The sequence below is a fragment of the Crocuta crocuta genome, unplaced genomic scaffold (genome assembly GCF_008692635.1).
Source record: "Crocuta crocuta isolate KB4526 unplaced genomic scaffold, BGI_CrCroc_1.0 scaffold11, whole genome shotgun sequence".
Lineage (NCBI taxonomy): Eukaryota > Metazoa > Chordata > Mammalia > Carnivora > Hyaenidae > Crocuta > Crocuta crocuta.
The window spans coordinates 162,071-183,590 of NW_027528624.1; positions in this window are offsets into that span (position 1 = coordinate 162,071).

Sequence of the window (21,520 nt, forward strand, 5' to 3'; positions counted from 1 at the left end):
AAGGGATACAGGAGTGCTGATGCACAGGGGCACATGTACCCCAATGTTCATAGCAGCACTCTCAACAATAGCCAAATCATGGAAAGAGCCTAAGTGTCCATCAACTGACGAATGGATCAAGAAGATGTGGTTTATTTATACAATGGAATACTGCATGTCAATGAGAAATAATGAAATCTGGCCATGTGTAGCAACATGGTTGGAACTTGAGGATGTTATGCTGAGCGAAATAAGTCAGGCAAAGAAGGGGAGATACCATATGTTTGCACATATAGGTGGATTAGGAGGAACTTAACGGAGGACCATGGGGGAGAAGTAGGGAAATATATTGGGGGAGAGGGAGGGAGGCAAACCATGAGAGACTCTTGAATGCTGAGAACAAACTGAGGGCTGATGGGGGTCGGGGAGAGGCGAATAGGGGGTGATGGGCATGGGGGAGGGCACTTGTGGAGATGAGCACTGGGTGTTATGTGAAAACCAACTTGACAATAAACTATTTAAGAAAAAAAGAAAATACATGTATAAAAAAAAGTACCTTCATGAAAAAAAATTCCATGAAAAGCAAAGCAGATCAGATGAAAGCAAATTTAATTTAATTATAGAGTATATTTGAACATGAGAACAATCCTGCTTTTTTGTGCTGACCAGATTTTGTCAGTTTTTAGAGTAGCTGCCAATATAAAAGCCTCTGTTGTTTTGTTGCTTGAAGGAACTTTAGGAATCATTTCTCAAAATTACCACTAACTGTTTCATCATAAATCCTAAAGGGTTAATAAATACTTCTGTCTTTACAATTATAAGACAGGCTAGTTTGCTTATTCCGGTGACTAAACCTAGGTGTGTGCACTTGAGGCTACCCAAAGTCAGAAACAAACTCATAATTAATCATTACAAAGTTATGTCCGGAGGAAAAAGTTATTTTGTAATTAACATATTTATTTTTCAAAAAATCATCATCATATTTTAAATTTGATATAGCAATGCATAGTCATGTTGGAAAACTAAAAGCCACAGAACATATCTCAAATGAAATATAATTTGAATGTAGGGGCACCTGGGTGTTGGAGAACAAGAAGTTGGAAGCACCCTGAGAAGGTCCTGAAGCAAGAAACTGAAAGCAGTTCCATTCCCAGTCAGGAAAGCCACCGAGACTGCTCATTCTCTCCAGAAGGACATCATACAAGTACCAGCCCAGGGATAAGAATGTTTTATCTGGCATCAGATATACTCATAACCCAGTATGGAATACACTGCAGGTGCGTACCCTGTCAAGATGCCAAATACTATGTTGTATGCACTTGCTGTTATCAGAAAAATTGCAAAATAAAAGAGGCTTGAGCCAGGAGACCGATGCTTTAACTCCTGGAGAGTCGTAGCCCCCTGTTTCTTAATTCTCTTGTCACTGCACCTTTGGGAACTGTCTCTCTCTCACCTGGGTGACTCAGTCAGTTAAGCATCTGACTTCGGCTCAGGTCATGATCTCGAGATTTGTCCTTTGAGCCCCTCATCGGGCTCTGTGCTGACAGCTCAGAGCCTGGAGCCTGCTTCAGATTCTGTTTCCCTCTCTGTCTCTGTCTCTCTGTCTCTCTGTCTCTCTCTGCCCCACCTGTGCTCATGCTTTGTCTCTCTCTGTCTCTCTGTCTCTCTCTCTCTCTTTCTCTCTCTGCCCCACCTGTGCTCATGCTTTGTCTCTCTCTGTCTCACTCTCTCCCTCTCAAAAATAAAAAAAAAATTAAACATAAAAAATTATATAATTTGAAATAATCTATGGAAGGTAAATTATACTGCATGAACACCTCTGTAGCCTGCTATTTCTACTTAAGATTATGTCTTAATTAGTTTTTCAACATAATTAAGTGTTATGCAAATACCTAATTTCAGTTGTTACATAGTTCTTACATAATTTTTAACTTACCAACTGTTTAATGCTATTGTTGCATATTTATGTTGCTTCTAATTTTTGCTATTCATAAATAATGTTATGCATATCTTTGTATGTATATTTTGGTTGCGTATGTTACTTCCCTAAAATAAAGCTATACAAATAAGATTACAATGACCAAGAGTAAGAAGACAAAGAAGCAGGATACTGACTCAAAATTCTTCTATTACTTAAAAAAAAAGCTTATACAAGCCTACTTTTTTACATTGTATCAATTTATCTATTTTTAGAAAAACATATATCCTTAACTCACCTTGTACACCAAAATAACCTCCAATTGGATTGTTGAGTTAAATATAAAAAAAACAGATAAATGTTAACTGATTGAGTTAAAAATCTAGTCAAATGTGCATGTGAGCCAGTGCCAAAATATCATAATGGAAAATATAAATATATTATGAAAAATTAGAATTAAATATTCCTTTACTAAAATTTCATAAATGCACATAAAAGGCAAATGAAAATTTTGTTTTAAAATGCAGAATAAATAGCAAAAATATCTAGTCTTAATGAAAAGTGCTCTTTGAAATAATTAAGAAGAAAGAACATAACTAATATCCCAATAAAAAAAAGAACCGAAGATATGAACATGAATAGCTAATAATGGAAGAAAGGCAAATATACATTAGCCACATGAAAAATATTTATCCTCACCAACAATGAAAAAATAAATTAAAATGAAAACAGAGTTTTATGAGATTGGCGTTACTTACAAGTCATAATACCTAGGGCTATGTGTAGATCGGAAAATGATTTTAAGAAATCATCTTGAAAGACACTTAAGCATACTTATCAAATTTTTTCCAAAAAAACTTAGAAAATTAACCTAAAGGAAAAAATTAGGGTTGTATATATATATTTATCAGCAATAATTATTTGATTTATAATAATAATAATAGTAGTAGTAATCCATAATACCTAGTAATAGAAAATTGGTAAAATTGGTATAGCTGTATGATATTAATACAATATTGTCATTAAAAATTTTTCATAAAACGAATTTCAAGGCACAAGAAAGCATTTGCAATAAATTGTGAAATGTAGTCTTCTCCCTCAATGAATAGGGAGAACCCGTATAACCAACAGGATATTGCAGAAATGAGAGTGTGACATTATAGGTCAGGTAACAAAAGACATTGGGGTTTCTTCCTTGCTCTCTTTGCATCATTCACTCAGGACATTCAATCAGACTGTTGGAAAGATGAATCCTCCTGCTAAGAGCTCACACCAACTTGCCCTCCATGCAAATGAGCCATCTTGGAATCTGATCCTCTCACCCAGCTAGTTCTTCAGACATTCATAGCTCCAACTGACACCTTGATTGCCATTTCACGAAAGATCTCAAGCCAGAAGCTCTGAGCTAATCCACTCTTGTATTCCTGACTCATACAACATAGGCAAGATAATATTTATTGTTCTAAGATGCTAAGCGTTGAGGTTATTTGTTACATGGTAACAGGTAGCTACTACACTACCTAATAGCTAAGCTAACAGTGTGAATCTTAGGATGATTTACTGGCTTCTCAAGATGGAAGTACTCACTTCACTATGTAGGACATTGTAACACTGGTCATGGTTGGGTACGATCATGAGAAGGAAAACCAGACTTGGGATGAAGCAAACACTGGATGGGACTGTGAGGAGACAGAAACTGGGACCTCAATGACACTCTTGGGCCATGAATCAGCCAACACTCAACGTAGAGTTTCCAGATGTATGAAATCATAAACACCTTTACCATCAATGGTTCAATTTGAGTTGTGTTTTTAATTTTCTGCAGCAAAAATTTTCTAGTACAAAATACAACAATGGCCCCATGAAAAATGCCTTCAATCTCCATCCCTACTTCTGCAGCTCTCAGTCACACACCTATGCACCATTCTTTGTTCAATATCCCAAAGCAACTTAAACACACTGCATTCTTTCATATTTCTATATTTTGACACCTGATTTGCACTCCTCCTGGAAAGCCTTTTTTTCCCTTTCATCTCTTATGGATTCTTAAAGATTCAGTTTATATGTGATTTTCTTTGTGAATGTTCCTCGACACTCCCAGGCCTAATTGAGTATTTCCTTCTCTCTAACCATATAGTATTTTAATCGAGTCTCTATTATAATGTTTTCCACATTACATTATAAGTACATATTTTTTCTATCTTGTTCTCTTACTATTTACTTATGGCGTTGAGAGCAAGGGCAATTTCTTACTCAGTTTCCTTTTTTTTTTTTTATATTTTTATTTATTTCTAGGAGAGAGAGAGACAGCGTGAGCAGGGGAGGGTCAGAGAGAGAGGGAGTCACAGACCGAAACAGGCTCCAGGCTCTGAGCTGGCAGTCAGCACAGAGCCCGACGCGGGGCTCGAACCCTCAAACCGCGAGATCATGACCTAAGCGAAAGTCGGACGCTTAACCGGCTAAGCGACCCAGGCGCCCCTCTTACTCAGTTTCCTAGCTTAAGAATTTAGCTTAGTGTTTGAGACACAGCAGGTGTTCATTAAAAGTATGTTGAGTTAATTAACTATTGATTAAAAGTGGTCTATGTATGTAAATGGTGCTATTCTAATATAAAATAAAAAGATTCATACCAGTTCTAAATTAGAGGTATCTTGGCCTTTGAGCAGTGATTTTCAAACTTTAGTATCCACAAAAACTGCTCAGAATGCTTGAGAAAATGCCAACCCTAAGTTCTACCACCAGAAATTCTGACTCCACGTTTCTGGACATAGAGATCTGTCTTGATGTTCCACCTTTACTAGCGCTGGAAACTTCGGAATCTCACTTGGCTTCCCTGTTCTTCCATTTCCTCACCTATAAAATGGAGATGAGAATATTTCTAGGGGCACCTGGGTGGCTCAGTTGGTTAAGCATCCAAGTTCAGCTCAGGTTCTGATCTCACAGTTTGTGTATTCGAGCCCCGCTTCAGGCTCTGTGCTGACAGCTAGCTCAGAGCCTGGAGCCTGTTTCAGATTCTGTGTCTCCCTCTCTCTCTCTGACTCTCCCTTGCTCATGCTCTCTCTCTCTCCCTCATAAATAAAGAAAACATTTTTTAAAAAATTCCCCACCTATAAAATGGAGATGGAATATTACTTGTATGGTCTGATTATACTCTTTAAATGTCAGAAAACAAATAAGTTAATATATTAAACAAATTGGCACAGGGCCTAAAGAGTGGGAAATGCTTATGTATTTTTCTAGAGTTTGGAAAATGCTAGTGTATGTGGTTAAGTACACAATTACTGGAGCCTAGCCTCTGGGTTTGAATCCTGTCTCTCCTATTGCCAGCCCTGTGTCAGTAATACCGACATCACAAGATTTTTATGAAGATTAAATGAGTTAGAAACAAAATTCTTAAAATACTGCCTGGCACATGGTAACTTCTATGCAGTTTCCCTTTTCCTTTTCTTTTGAAATCACTAAAACTTTCCTTGGGAATATGTTCCCAGACTTAGTCCTCACTATTTCTCTTTCTCAGCTAAGAAATATGTGCAACCCCTTGTGAGAGTACCTCCAATCTCATACCAGATACATGCTATCTCTTCCTGGGCCCCTGAGTTATAACCACAAACTAGAGATGCTAGACAGCCTTCTGACACCTCTCCACTGCCTAGCTTCCATGGACAGAACTGAAGGTGAGGACATTAGAATAAAGTCATTAAGAGTCTCAATCCATCTCCTTGCAAAAGGGCATTTGGTCAACTCCAAAACTGTAGTATGTTTCATTTTGTTATTTTTATGAGAATTTTGAATTCTAATTCTAAATACATGCTCAAAGCCCAGAAAAGAAGTAATCCAGTAACAGAAAAGGAAGACTTCAACTTTATTCTATTAATAAATAGATTCATTCATCTGAATTTTGAGGAATATCAGACATCTATATTATCATTAAAATTAAATAAATAGGCACATGTAAGTGAACTAAGTGGCTGACCAGAAGTAAGGTTTGAATAAACAAAGTGACATCTTGATATGATATTAACAAGCTTTGGGAAGTTGATATATTTTACAAAAGGTAGGGAGTTCCAACTAGATGTCTGGTGCTACCAATATCCATACTCTTAAGCACAGGGACACACAGTCTTTCAAATACGAATGAAATAATATTTAAGGAACTGTGATAGGAGAAGAAAAAGACATAGAATAGTAGCTCTTCACTCTATCTGTATACATATATGTATATAGATACCTATATATACACATACAAATATACATACGCATATACATTAGCAATTGATGCTTTATGATAAAATATTCCTTTTAATTTTTTTAATGTTTATTATTTATTTTTGAGAGATGGAGTGTGAGCAGAAGAGGGGCAGAGAGAGAGGGAGACACAGAATCCAAAGCAGGCTCCAGGCTCTAAGCTGTCAGCACGGAGCCTGATGTGAAGCTCGACCCACAAACAGTGAGATTATGACCTGAGCCGAAGTCAGATGCTTAACCAGCTGAGCCACTCAGATGCCCTATGATAAAATATTCTAAGGCATACCTTTAGGCAAGATCATTATATATTTGTTTATATGTTCTAGCTATACATTTCCTTCAGATACAGACAGACTTAAACTAAAGAAAGATAGCAGGTCAGGATGATGTAAGCGTCAGCAGATTGGCACTTCTACAATGATCCTGTCAAAGAGATAAAAAAGATTTTAAAATAAACAGCTCTAGCTGTTCAGCTTACAACACTTTTATTTGTATGTAATATCACACTGTGTTACAAATATTTGGTGGCATCAATGATTTTTAAATTAAAAATGGAAGTAAAGTTGTTATTTTCTGTCTGGCTTCAGAGGCACTGGGTGCTGTGAGGCAGAGTGGAGTTCAAGCTCACCTTCCCCGCACTACCTAAGCAAGCTCCTGGGAATCCCTTATCTGAATGAAGATTTGGAACAGAGTCAAATTATTTCTTAAGATTTGGCCTAGATTTAACCCCTGTAATTAAGTAGTTATTATTTTCCCATGAAGAAGAAATATACCAAGATAAGTCTTAACAAAGTTACATATATTTTCATGTTTATTATTCAAAATGAACACCTATGGATACCTTCTATGTAGATTTTTATACTTCTTTTTTACAATATTAGATTACCTATTTTTCTGTCCTACTAAAATGAGAATTCTTTGAGGACCAGGTAAATGTCTTATTAGTCTTTAATTCTCCATGTGTCATTTACTAAGACATGGCCTCTCAGCCTCAAACCCACCCTTCCCCCTTGTGCTGTGGTGACAAGCTGTCCCTGTGGCTTCCTGTTAGGCTTTCAGCTGGGAGAGAGCACCAGAGAGAGAGAGAAGGACAAACTCCTTCCTGGTTCTTTCCTGGTGTTTTTTTTTTTTTCCTGTTATTGTACCTGTCGGAATCACCCTAGCAAATCATCTTCAATTGGATAATGACTATTTATTTCATTAGCAACGATTGATTTGAGATTGGAATTTTTCTAACCCCTACAGAACCAAATTCTTGGTTCTCCCTCACAGATGCTACCTGCAGAGAAAAAAATCTCTCCTCAGAGATCAAGGTTTCAAGTCCAGTGTTCCACCTTCAAATTTCGATGTTTTCATCATTTCAGCTCCTTTCCTGTTGTTCTTGCAGCCCAAGGAATGACAGCTCTGTCTTATAATTCCTACTTTCATGTTAAGGCTTCCACTGTTGCTTGTTCATTCTTTAATTTCTACTTTGCAGTTCTTCACATGAATTTAATCTGTGCTAAAAGCATCGGTGTGATTTTTATCCATTGGCTGGATGCTAAATGGTATATGTTGGTACCTAGTGAGTGATACACTTGGAATAAGGTCTCTATGAATATTAGTTGTCCCTGCAATTTTAATAGAGTACATTATAGGTTTCATTCAAGAGTGACAGGTGTGCCCTTTTTGCATANATTCATTCTTTAATTTCTACTTTGCAGTTCTTCACATGAATTTATCTGTGCTAAAAGCATCGGTGTGATTTTTATCCACTGGCTGGATGCTAAATGGTATATGTTGGTACCTAGTGAGTGATACACTTGGAATAAGGTCTCTATGAATATTAGTTGTCCCTGCAATTTTAATAGAGTACATTATAGGTTTCATTCAAGAGTGACAGGTGTGCCCTTTTTGCATAATTAACTATATTTTCTCACACAAAGCTTTCAACTCTGAAGCACATTTTTAATCTGTCAAGCTTCACAAAATACCTTTGAAAAGTATTTGATGCTGACATTGCAATTTTTTTGAAAATCATGATTTGTTGAAAGGCCACGCCCAGTCAACTCAGAGTGAGGGAATAAATACCTTGCCATTTCATTGTTCAGATCTTGTCAATGCGATAGTTTAAGTGTGACTACACTTCTTTTAATATTCATAACTGAGCAAGATAAAAACCGAATTACATGGGCTCTTTCTGTTTGTGTCTGGGAATAACTGTGAGCCAGTGGAGAGAACTGGGAACAAGCAGAGGAAAGCATATGGATATTTAAATGGAACTTTCAGAGCAGAAAGTGTAGGGGGAAATGTGCTTAATGCAGGAGAAATAAAGATGCAAGAAGATGGCAGAATTAAGAGCTATTGGATAACCTAACACCTAAAAACATCAGGGATGGTTTTCTTTTATGGGGCATGAATAGCTAAGAATCATTTTAGAGTTCACCTCAACTTGTGAAAAAAAAATCTGGCATTGAGAGAGAACAAACTTAAAGGAAAGGCTCAGCTGTAAAGTTGGTACAGGATCTTTTGGTTTGTTTGTTGTTGTTTTTTCATCAATGACAAAATTTATGGTGCCTCTATTATCAGACAGAATACATACCTTTATTGTCATATTTCTTGAATCTCCCTACTGTAGCCCTTTTCCCACTGACATGACCTAATTCTTTAATAACAGGATTATCTTCATGGGATTTTTTCCTTTATGGAATTTCTCTCCAATCTAGTTAACGATTCTACCTCACTAATGTCGAAGAATAGCTTTTTCTAATAAAATTTTGCTGAATTCCAATAAATAGTGTGCTTCATTTGTATCTGTATTGTTTAATTACTACAGATGTTTGATGTTTTCTTCAAATATCCTTAAAGATTTGTCAACTCAGGAGCCAAGGGACATATTTTAGTCATCATAAAAGAAATGCTAATGGTTCCTGACAATTGCATCATACTTTAGACACTTCAGTGAATTTTTCCATACAAACGTTTCACTTTATTTTCATGACACTGTGAGGTAGACAAGCCAGATAAATCATAAAATTTTAGAGTAGGAAGGAACCATAGAGAACTCAGTATAAAGTTTCCATGACCATAATAGTTAGGGCATGTTTTTGCCTAAAGTCCTATTCAGGCCTTCAGTTGATTGAAGAGGCCCACCTACATTAGGGAGGGCAATGTTTTACTCAGTCTACTGATTCAAATATTAAGTGCATCCAAAAACACTCTCACAAGATCAGCCCAAATAATGTTTGACCAAATATTTAAGCACCCCATAGCCCAGTCATGTTGACACATAAAATTAACCATCACAACACCCATATCAGAGAAGTAAAGAGATAGGCTGCAACAGGCTCCAGGTATCAATTCCTTACTCATTTACAAAGGCCTAAATTAAGGAACGTATATCCTTTTCTCATGATCCATTCTTTTTTTTTTCTTTTAATGTCTATTCTTAAGAGAGAGAGTGTGTGTGTGAGCAGGGGAGGGGCAGAGAGAGAGGGTGGGGCAGAGGATCCAAAGCATGCTTTGTTCTGACAGCAGAGGGTCCAATGCAGGGCTTGCACTCACAAACCATGAGATCATGACCTAAACCAAAGTCAGACACTTAACCGACTGAGCCACCCAGGTATCCCTCTCATGATCCATTCTTAAGAGCAATGAATCTTCTTAGATAAGTTTTCTTCATATCTCACTGGACACAATGGTATCCCTTGTTCTTTACCAGGCTAATTACCATCAGGGGCTGGAATTCATATGATCACCTTTGAGAAATCAACCTGAAGCATTTGGCTGCCCAGGGTCAAAAAAATATTAGGGTTCTCTTAGCAAGGAAACTGTGAAGAAAACTGACTCTTTTGTATGCACTAAATAACATCTGACTCATTAATAAGACCCCCTTCATCTGAAAAGCATATTTATGTATTTATGGGCATTGTCCTAATATAATTATTATATGTGGTAACATTTTCTGGAAAAAATTTTAAGTTTATTTATTTATTCTGAGGTGGATGAGGGGCAGAGAGAGAGGATGAGAGAGAATACCAAGAAGGCTCCACACTGTCAGTGCAGAAGCCAACATGGGGCTCAATCCCACAAATCATGGGAACATGACCTGAGCTGAAATCAAGAGTCAGATATTTAAATGACTAAGCCAACCAGGCACCCCTATAAATGTAAAGTTATAGGTTTTCAAGAGTGATTTTGAGATTACTTATTCAAACTCTGATCTCTAGTAACATCTCCTATCAATAATTTCTCATTCAATTTTTTAAAAACTTGTTAATGTTTATTTATTTGTGTGTGAGAGAGAGCATGAGTGAGGAAGAGGAAGAGAGAGAGAGGGAGACACAGAATCCAATCTGAAGCAGACTCTAGGCTCTGAGCTGTCAGCATAGAGCCCAATGTGGGGCTCAAACCCACGAGCTGTGAGCCTAAGTCAGTCTCTTAACCGACTGAGCCACTCAGGTGCCCCAATAATTTCTCCTTCTAAATAGGCTTGACAGTCATACAAACTCTACTGAAACATTTCTAAAGACCTTGCTTTATTTTGTTCAGTAATGCTAATTATTAAGTAGGTCTTTTCTGTTTCTCCATAAATCAAAGCAATATATTGAGTGTCTGCCATGGGCTCCCTGTAACTTCTAACTGTTAGGTTTGGATTGCTTTCTGGAGAAGCACAGGAAAATTCTAATTTTCTTTCCATATGACTGTATCCTTCACAAGCACGGCCAAAAGAAATCAAGTAGCTAGCTAAAAAGCACAAAGCTACTTACTGGCAGCATTAAAACAACTACTCTGCCTTACATGCAATCATGTTCTGCTTTTTTATGTACTTGTTAGATAATATTGATTTTTCTTCAACGCTTGAATAGTGCTTATTAAATCATTCTAATGCTTTAAGTTTTTAAAAGAGAGTATATGATATTAAATAAGGAACTATGGCTAAATTATCTACTGTTGGAACCCACACTCTATATTTGAGCAGAATTTCTTTTGTTGATGCTAAAATTCCATTCTCATTTTCTTTTCCTTCTCATTCTGTTCTCCATTGGTTGCTTTGTCCTTAAGCATAGATTTAGTGGCTGCAGCCAGGTGAAAATTGGATTGTTGGATCTTGTTCTCATGAAAGGGAAGGTAAGAGTCATGAGAAGAGCAGTAATCTAGAATAACAACCAGAGGTAACCTTTGGATCTGCAGAAACAGACTCTGGGTCTTATGAAAGAGTTTAAATGTTCCTTTGCACCTTAGCAAGAGAACATGCTATTTGTTGTAACACTTTCCACTGTCTAAAGCTATAGCTCTTCATTATAGGACACTAATAAGTTATATGAAGAGGCTAATTTTTAATTTATTGGCATAAAATATATGTTGAGTCTGATATGATAAGATGTATTTTGAGGCTTAATTTCTTTTCCTCTAACAACCTTAGAGAGAAATATGGTCTAAAAACATAAAACGACAGGAAGATGAATCCTGGAGAAGTTGAGTCAGCCTTTGAAGGGAAATGGGACTTCATTTTTACCAAAGCTAGTCATTCACATAACCATGTCCCTTGGATTTAAGTGAGAAATAAGACACAAACAACCAAATCATTCCATTTCAACCCATTTGTTTTGATTAATGATTTCTCAATACTTCCACTGCCCATTTTCTGGTGGTGCAAGGCAGACAAGCATGCATTTTAAGATATTATGAAACATGTACACTACACTCTGGCTATGGGGTTTCCTTTGGAATGATGAAAATGTACTGGAATTAATGGTGATAGTTGTATAACTTCGTGATATAGTGAAAACCACTGAGTTGTAAAAAATAATATAATAATAATAATAATAATATAACTCACAGACTGCATTCTAATCATTCCAGGGAACATCTCTCCTCTTCTCCATTCCCTGATTGCCTTCTGTTAATCCATGTGCTTCTCTGTGTCAGACTGACACTTACATATATCCAATTATGGATTCATCTAACAAATTCTTTACCTTGCACATTTCTAATGCATACAGTTGACCCTTGAACAATGCAAGGGTTAGGGGTGCTAGCCCCCCCATTCAGTTAAAAATCTGCATATAACTTTTGACTCTCTATAAACTTAACTATTAATAGCCTACTATTCATCAGAAGCCTTACCAATAATATAAACAGTTGATTAATACACATTTTGTATATGTATTATATACTGTATTCCTACAGTAAAATAAGCTAGAGAAAAATAATTGTTGTTAAGAAAATTGTAAGAGAAAATAGGTTGACAATTCAGTACTGTAAAACATTTGCATATAAGGGGTACCTAGGTGGCTCAGTTGGTTAAGCGTCCAACTTCAGCTCAGGTCATGATCTCATGGTTTGTGAATTCAAGTCCCATGTTGGGCTCTATGCTGACAGCTCAGAGCCTGGAGCCTGCTTTGAATTCTGTGCCTCCTTCTCTCTCTGCCCCTCTCCCATCTGTGCTCTGTCTCTCTCTGTCTCTCAAAAATAAATAAATGTAAAAAATTATTTTAAACACTTGCATATAAGTGAACCTGTGCAGTTCAACCTTATGTTGTTCAAGGATCAATTGTAGTAGATTTTCTATTTTCTTGGTCAGTCTCTCCTTCTTCGGAGAACTTCCACTTTCCCAATCTGTGTAGTTCAGATAAATAATTAAATAATGCAATACTCAAACCCTAGCTATGGGAATTCTGTGAATTCCTGGCCCGGTCAATCGAAATCTGTCCATGCAATTTACTTGGAAACATCTGGAAGAAGAAAGCCTCCTTCTTCCTCTGTTGTTTAATTCATAAAGGTGACAAGAACTCAAGGTGAGTCTCACTGTGGGTAAATCCAACAAAGACAGGCAGATCCAAGAGATACTGAGCGATAAAGATGGAGATGGAAAAGGAGACGAAAAGACAAGAACCTACAAAATTGTCTGAAATGTGACTCCTCTTTGCAAGAAGAGGATCCGTCCCCTACTCTTTACATTTCTGAACAGTATGTACTAATATACATTGCTCCACCCCACACACATTTCCCCGTCAGGCTAGTTTTGCTTGAAGTTTTTCTTATTCGGGAACAAAATCATCCATATTGGATGAATAGAACATAGTTCTTGCTTTTGGAAAAACTGAAACACTAAGGGTAGAGTCAAGCCTACACAAAGATATGTGTGAATAAAGTATGAAAACATGCAAAAAAAATGTGTCTAAGTATCCTGGAAGTTAATGTGCAATTGTCACTGAGGTGATCAAGGAAAACTTCAAACAAGATATAACATTAAGGCTGATCCTTGAAGTATAAATAGGAAGTTATCAGAACAACTAGCTCAGAAAAATGTAAGACTCAGTATGAGAAAATCCACTGACCATGAAGGGGCATTATGCATAGAGAAAAATAAAACAAATTAAGAGTTACAGTATGACAAATGAACCATGTTTGTGTGTGGCTGGAGGTGATGCTAATGGTAAGTAGAAGCCAGATCACACAAGTCCTTATTTACCACTGTAAGGCACTTGGATTATATCATATGAGAATAATAAAGAATTTTAAGAATTTTAGACAGAGGAGCAATACTATAACATGTTTCAATATATTGGATGGGATGACACGTAAGGCAGAGAGAACAGTTCTCAAGCATTTGCAATAGTACAGAAGAGACAAGATGAAGGCCACATACTAGGAAGTGATGGAAGGAAGGGGAGAAAAAAAGATATAAACTTGAGAATGTCTACACCTTTCTTGTCTCTCCTTTGGCCCATAAGAGGCCAATTCTGGAAAGTATCTGCAAATTGAGCCTTTCCCTTGACTTCTTGGGACTCTATTCTACCTCATTTCTTCCTATTTGGCCCAGTACCTGACATGCCCACCCACATCCCTGCCTGACAGGAGAAATCAGGCTTAGAGAGAGTAATGACAGTGTGCAGAATTTTCAATAATACTCTTCCACAAGGTCACCCTCCACCACTCTGAAATACTGATTGCTCTCTAGGGGGCACAGAGCAATGACTTATATTCAGTGTCTTTCCCTCTTATGGTATCATATTATCACAAGAGCAATCATTTGTAAAACCCTATTCTATGATTGCTTCTGTGACAGAGGATTCTGAGGGTTTTTCAAATGGCTCTTCAGAAGTAAGATTGCTAGGGGCACCTGGGTGACTCTGTCGGTTAAACATTCCACTTCAGCTCACGTCATGATTTCACAGTTCTTGAGTTCAAGCCCCACATCAGGCTCTCTGCTGTTAGCACAGAGCCCACTTTGGATCTTCTATCTCCCTCTCTGTCTCTGCCCCTCCTTTGCTCACTTACTTCCTCTCAAAAATAAATAAATGTTAAAAGGAAGTAGGATTGCTACTTGATGGCTATATGAACCTGCAGCATCTGAGACAGGATCATGAAAGGAAAACTAGAAAGGAACGTACAGCTGCAAAGGCCAGATATCCATTTTTTCAGTATACACCCACTGAGCAACGGTATTTGAAACTATGTAGTAAGTAAGCATGTAACACACACTGAGTTCAATGGAAACCAAGGTAGGAATGCTAAAATGGTGAACTGTGGATGTATCAGTTCATTGAGCACAAAGCAACAACTAATAACGGAGACATCACAGAATTGCCTGGAGAGACCTGGATTCTAACGTTGGTTCAACCACCTAATGGTTTTATAACTTCAAATGAGTTTCCCTAAGCTCTCTTTGGCCTGGTTTTTGCAACTGCCTCCTTCATAGGGCTATTTTGAAACATTAAACAAAATAACACAGGTGTGACTGACTGATATGGAAATTAGAAGATGGATGGTGTCCAAAATATGTTAAATTTATAGGGTAGTTTCCGTGTAAATCTATGACAAGAAATGAAATGGTATTTTGAGGGGAGCAAGATATTGCTGTTGCTTTTCTCCTGCCAAATGCATGTGTCCCATACCCTAGGGGGTGCACAGAATGGGAAGGTGTGGAAAGCAGCTTAGCAAAGAGGCCAGAAGATATTTTTTTCAAATTTTGGCTGTAACTGCTCTTCCAATATTCTCTTTTAAGTACGCTACCTAAAAATATAAATTCTTCTTTATTATTGTCCTTCTAAATGTGTCCTTCCTCTCCAGCATGGAGGCTCAAAGTACCCAAAGTATCTTTGACCTCGTCCTATTCTCTTCAACCAGATGTCAAGCCAGGAGATTTTACCACATACTGACATTATCAAAGATTCATTTGCTAACACCAAGATAGAAAGTTTTAGGTTTTACAGGAAAACATTTAAGCATAAAGCAGGCTATTCAAAAAGTCTATAGGCATGAAGTCATCAGTCATAAAGGACCTGTTTGGATCCTCTTCAAACACAAGCCTAAGGGACTGGATACTGTTTTAAAGCAAGATGCTATGTGAGAGGTGAATGGTAATTCTGTTAAAAAATTGTATTGCTCTTTGCAAGTAAGTGTGTTTGGAGAAAGTAAAGATGAAGCAAATACTATTTCAAGAGACTAAGGAATACTAGCTGGATGACCTTATATTGCTGAGACAGTGAGGGATCCCTGCCATGTTTCAGGACACTCCTAATATGTTTTCTATGTCAGGGCAAGCATATTGCTTGACTTTGGGGGCTGCTCAGAAATATCCATGCAGTGGAAACAGCACAGGGACTCAGGGCCAATGACCCCAATATTTTCTTTTTAATGTTTCAAGTTTTTGCTTAAATTTTGGTTAGTTAACATAGTGTTATGTTAGTTTCAGGAATAGAATTTAGTGGTTCATCACTTACATACAACACCCAGCGCTCATCACAAGTGCTCTCCTTATTGCCAATCACCCATTTAGCCCATCCCCCCACCCACCTCCCTCCGCACCAAAACAGTCAAACCTCATTTTGTTCTCTATTATTAAGAGTCTCTTATGATTTGCTTCCCTCTCTCTTTTTTCCCCTTCCCATATGTGCATCTGTTTTCCTAAATTCCACATGTGGTATTTGTCATTCTCTGACTGACTGATTTTGCTTAGCATAACACACTCTAGCTCCACATATATTACTGCAAATGGCAAGATTTCATTATTTTGGATGGTTGAGTAATGTTCCATTGTGTATATATACCACATCTTCCTTATCTAGTCATCAGTGGTTGGACATTTGGGCTCTTTCCATAATTTGGCTATTGATAATGCTGCTATAAACATTGGAGTGCTTGTGCCCCTTTGAATCAGTATTTTTGTACCTTTGCACAAATATCTAGTAGTGCAATTACTGGGTGGAATGTAGCTCCATTTTTAGCTTTCTGAGGAACCTCCATACTGTTTTCTGGAGCGGACGTGCCAGTTTTCATTCTCACCAACAGTGCAAGAAGGTGCTCCCTTTTCCACATCCCAGCCAACATCTGTTGTTTCCTGTGTGGTTAATTTTAGCCATTCTGACAGTCGTGAGATCTCATCATCTCATTGTGGTTCTGATTTGTATTTCCGTGGTGATAAGTGATGTTGAGTATCTTTTCATATGTCTGTTAGTATGTCTTCCTTGGAGAAATGTTTATTCATGACCCCAGTATTTGTTAATTTCAGTACTCCACCTCTTATTAGTCTTCTTATTGCTCTGCCTGTAGGAAGTACTGGTAAGGTTTTCCATGCTAGAGAACCATCAGTTTCAGGGCTCATTTCATCATTTTCTCACATCGAATATCAGTGAAAATAACCTTTCTGCCCTAAAATGTTATGTAATGTTCTCTGATTTAATTTTACAAATGTGAAGTAGGTCACATTAGAGTGGCAGCCGTGGTATCAGGGACATTGGCATGTCGTGCTGTAGCTAATGTTTCATCTTGAGTGCCAGACTCATGGGAACACAAACCCTTTATACTTGAGTGTATTTATATTTACTCCCCATTTTTTCCTCTCTCAGCAAATATATTACCTACAGGAGAGTTTAAGAATGAGACTCTAGGGGCACCTGAGTGGCTTAGTCAGTTAAGCGTCCGACTTTCGCTTAGGTCATGATCTCGCGGTTCGTGGGTTCGAGCCCCGCGTCGGCTTGTGTTGACTGCCAGCTCAGAGCCTGGAGCCTATTTCAGAGTCTGTATCTCCCTCTCTCTCTGACCCTCCCCTGCTCACGCTGTCTCTCTCTCTCTCTCTCCTAGAAATAAATAAAAATATTTTTAAAAAAGAAAGAAAAGAATGAGGTTCTATTCCTGTATAAACAAGATGACCTAAATCCCAGGTGGATGGTTCCAGTGCATGAATTAGAAGGCAGCCTGGAGACAGATGTCCAGTCAGAGGAAATTACTGTGAGCCACGACCTCACAGCAGCAGAAGACCCTTCAGTTTCAATATACAAAGTGTTTTCAAGGAGATTTTATATGTGATCATGGAGAAGAGAATTCTGAATGCATGTAAGCTTTCCTTCACAAGTAAGGTGATGAGGTTTACAGGACAGGCTCGATGCAGTTACTTATTTTTTGTAAAAAAAAAAAAAAGCCTCAAGAAGTGACTATTTAGTAGAAAAAAATTGATTTGAAACACTGCCAACTTCGGAAACTAATGCATGTCCATACCCAGGATGAGAAAACAGCTGTAGGAAAAATATACAATGTGAAACATCTCTGGCTATGCAGTAATTTTAAAATACAAAAAAATTTCCATTTTAAATATGTCATGTGGTGTGCTGCTATCCATTTGGAAACTGCTCAATAAATATTTAATAGTTGGCTCATTGTCAGGGAATAGATTGACCAAACTAATTTTGTGAAAATAAGAAAGAATAACTATGAAATATGGCTTAAAAGCTGGACAGCTTAAGGTGACTTCAAGATGAACTCTAGAATGATTTTGGAACTCACAGAGGGAAAATGTACCACGACATACAGAAAAAAACAGAAGGGCAGCAAGAGTGGGACATTATCCAGGCAAATGTTGTATTAGACATTGGAAAATAAATGACTGTAGAAAAAAAAAAGCAATCAGCTCCAATTGCAAAAGTAGCTGTTATGTGCTTATCTATCTATTATGTTCTAGGGAGAAAGAAACAAAATCAAGCCTTTGCCTAAAGAATCTTACAGGTGAAGTATAATTGCCCCAGATTTAAGGCACATCCTAACAGACAGAAAGCTCTGAGGTGCTGAAGGTAGCTGCCTCTCCTGGTAAACCTGAAACCACTGGCTTCCATTAAAATAGTGACTCAAAAACTAGATTTGGATGCAACATACTTTGTACCCTAAGATGCAAAAACAAGATTATGGAAAAAGAAAACATAATAACTCTTTTAAATTCCAAAGCAAGAGAAAAACTATTAAACCAGGTTTCCATTATTTGGCAGTAGCGACAGGAGAGCTAAGCTACCTTGTCCGCGAAGAATGAATTTTATGGATGAAGAGGAAAGGTTTTGCATTCAATTGAACATTGTTTAAACTGGATTCACTTTCTGCAGCTCTTCTCATTCAGTGTAATTTGAATTCATTATTGGAAAAAAACATAATGGAACATTTGTGACTTCGGAGAAAATTTCCATTTCTCATCAATATTGAGATGGTCCCCCCAAATCAATATTGGATTATAGAATGAACTAATATAAGAGGGAGAGATGGATTTCAGGTCATGTCCTGTTGCGGAAAGAAACCCTGACTGCCACTTCTGTTAGGGGACCTACTTCCGTAGGCCCTTGCTGTGGGCATAGTGTTTGTATGCACCCATCAAAATGCATGTTGTATCCGATTAGATGTTCAGAAATAAGAGAAAAGAAGGTAGAGTGGTTTCCCTTGTTTTGGCTTCAAACTAGAGTTTTTAAGATATCCTAAGGGACACAGTTGTCGAAATAGAAGGATTGAGTTATTGGTGCATGGGTGTGTGTATGCATGTGTGCAGGCATGGCTGTGCATATGCGGGTGGGTGGGTGTGTCCTTGCCAGAAGTTTTCAATGTATGTATGGCCTTTCTCCCTGGTATATGGACAGATGATCTATAATAGAATATTTCTTTCATCTTCATCTTAGATACTTTTTAAATCTTCTTTTCCACGATCTCCTTTTATCTTATTTTTTTAGATTTAATTTTCCCATCAGTTCCTTCATCTGCTTTAGTCTACCTCTCTACTCTTCCTCTACATTTAAGACCCTATTAACAGTTCATTCTGCAGGTTGGAGAGTTTATAGGGGGTCAAGTTAAAGGGAACATGATCCTTTTGCATAGTTTCTGTGCAAACCCTACATTTGTTTTATACATTATATTGGACTAAACACAGGTCAAGCAATTTGCTAAATACAGCTCACTGACAGGCATATTTATATATCTCTGCCTCTGGTATTACTTAAAATAGTAATAACAATCCACCTGTTTTGTGTGGCCAAAATCGTTCTTTGGGAGTCTACCATGGTAGCTGTGAAGCTGCTGAAATAAAATCTTTGCTGAGAAAAGTGTTTATTTTAAAAATAATTCATAGGCTCCTCTTTCCTATTCAAATAAAGGGTCACAAAATACACTTTTAAAAGCCAGATCCTTTACAAAATATTACCAGAATTCTTTGATCCAGAACAATATCCAAAACTCCACAGCCAAGAGTCTTCTTGTGAACTCTAGACTCAGGGAGCTAGTGGCCTCCGGGCACATTTTAGTGTGTGCTTAGGTGGAGTTTCCTGGTAATGGCCTGAGATGGCACCTTAGTTTGCTAGGGCTGCCATAACAGAATACCACAGGCTGGATGGCTTACAAAACAGAAATTTACTTTCTCACAATTCTAGAGACTAAATACCCATGATCAGAGCACCTGCCAATCCATTTCTTATGAAGGCTCTCTTCCTGGTTCTAGATAGCCACCTTCTTAGTCATGTCATCACATGGCTTTTCCTAGTACATGTGTGGAGAGAGAGAGAGAGAGAGAGAGAGTGCACAAGTTCTCTGGGGTCTCTTCTTAAAAGTACACTAACCCTATCTGATCAGAGTACCACCCTTAAGAAGTCACTTAATTACTTCTTTAGAAGCCTCATCCCCAAATTCAGCTACACTAGGGGTTACAGCTTCAACATATACATTTTAGGACAACACAAGCATTCAGTCCATAATAGAAGGGAAATTGCAGTCAGAAGGTTTAAGGAGGCACATTCTTGAGGTTACATCCATAAGGAAGCATAGAAGGCAGGACTAGCCAAAGGAGAAGCCAACCTGCAGTGTGATTGCAAACGAGGCATCTGCCCACTGAAGGGGAGCTCTGGTGCTAGAATAGTCCTTCAGACTACTCCCACATGGTAGAAAAGGGCCCATTGTTTGTAGCCTCACAACAGCCAGTCACTAGTCACACAAACTGCCCACTGGAAACAGCTTGAACAATCATGGTGTCTGAGGACAACCCCCAGTGAAGGACACAAATTTGACCTACCAGCAGTTCATATTTCCACCAGCTGGGGGAGGGGCACACTGACTCTGAAGAAGGTCTGTGAGTGAAGAACCACTGTCAGATTTATTTGCTGTTTGTAGGAAGTTTGTTCACGTGGGAAGAGTTTTCCCAGGGTGCTGGTTGGGGAACTTAAAATAAATGGAAAGAAATCCAAGCTGTGTTGTTGCACTTGATCTCAAGGCTGTAACTGATGCTTATCACCTTCTCCTCCAGTACTCATTCTAGATCCATTTCCCCTTGGCCAACTCCTCTGTTGGTCTAGCTGAAGGCTCACCTGGTGTGGTGACTGAACCCTTCATCCCTGAGAGGTCTGAGTCCTACTAGTTACCATGTCCTCAGATAATGGCTACTGTGCTTATGCATTTAATCTTAAAACTGGATAACTTTAGTAGGTCAAACACATTCTACCCTTCCCCACCATGTAGCAATCAGCTCCTGCTGATCTGAGCCAGCTACCCCTATCACTGCTCACTCCTTTCTTTCACTGCTAGTCTCTAGTTATGAGAAGACCAAGTATCCAGTTGGAAGACATACCTTAAGATCTAGTGGGACTTTACTGTCTCTCCTGGTGAAATCATGACATATTTGAGAACCATGACCTTTAGAACCACAAAGCCTTAAACTATTGTGACAGAAATCATAAATGCCTTAGAGAAAAACTGGGGGTGTTGGTAAGTAACACCATGTCTAATTTCATGCTTTGGTTCCCAGTGGCATGAATTCTAGCACACAGAAGATATAGAACAATAAAATAGTCCTTAAATTTTAGCAAATACCATGTCCTGAAGTATGACACTCAATCTTTACAAGGTATGATTTCCAAGTTGATACCTTGGTTGTATGTTTAAAACACCATTCTACTGATATCTCAGACTGACAGTTTCTGGTTTGTGAGAACTACCAGTCTTAGTCCATTCAGGCGGATATAATAGAATACCATAGACTGGGTGGCTTATAAGCAATTTATTTCTCACAATTCTGGAGGATGGAAAGTCCCAGCTCAAGGTGCCAGCAGATTTGATTCCTAGATCAAAATGGCCATTTTCTCTCTATGTTCTCACATG